Source organism: Triticum urartu, chromosome 1, assembly GCF_003073215.2.
Source record: "Triticum urartu cultivar G1812 chromosome 1, Tu2.1, whole genome shotgun sequence".
NCBI lineage: Eukaryota > Viridiplantae > Streptophyta > Magnoliopsida > Poales > Poaceae > Triticum > Triticum urartu.
In genome coordinates, this window is record NC_053022.1 from 367,781,824 (window position 1) to 367,782,668 (window position 845).

Sequence of the window (845 nt, forward strand, 5' to 3'; positions counted from 1 at the left end):
TTAGTGAAGATCTACGCTAGTGAGGCAAGTCCTTTGTGGGCGATGGCCATGGTGGGATAGACAAGGTTGCTTCTTCGTGGACCCTTTGTGGGTGGTTGCTTCTTCGTGGACCCTTCGTGGGTGGAGCCCTTCGTGGACTCGCGCAACCGTTACCCTTCGTGGGTGGAGCCCTCCGTGGACTCGCGCAACTGTTACCCTTTGTGGGTTGAAGTCTCCATCAACGTGGATGTAGGATAGCACCACCTATCCGAACCACAGGAAAAACATCCGTGTCTCCAATTGCGTTTGAATTCTCCAAACCCTTCCCTTTACATTCTTGCAAGTTGCATGCTTTACTTTCCGCTGCCAATATACTCTTTGCATGCTTGCTTGAATTGTGTGATGATTTCTTGACTTGTCCTACAATAGCTAAAATCTGCCAAGAACTAAAATTGGGAAAAGGTTAAGTTTTTATTTGGTCAAGTAGTCTAATCACCCCCCCTCTAGACATACTTTCGATCCTACAAGTGGTATCAGAGCTTTGGTCTCCATTTGCTTTGATCTCCATAGCTTTTGGTGGTCATAGCCTTGGTTTCACAACCTAGGAGAGTACGGCGTCTAGCGAGGGAAATTATCACCGTAGAGGTCCTTACTTTGATGGTACTAATTTTGCTAGTTGGAAGCATAAAATGAAAATGCATATTCTTGGACATAACCCCGCCGTTTGGGCTATTGTGTGTGTTGGTTTGCAAGGTGACTTCTTTGATGGGAAAGAACCAAACCGTGAAGCTACCACGGATGAGTTGAAGATGTTGCAATACAATGCTCAAGCTTGTGATATTCTCTTCAATGGATTGTGCCTCGAA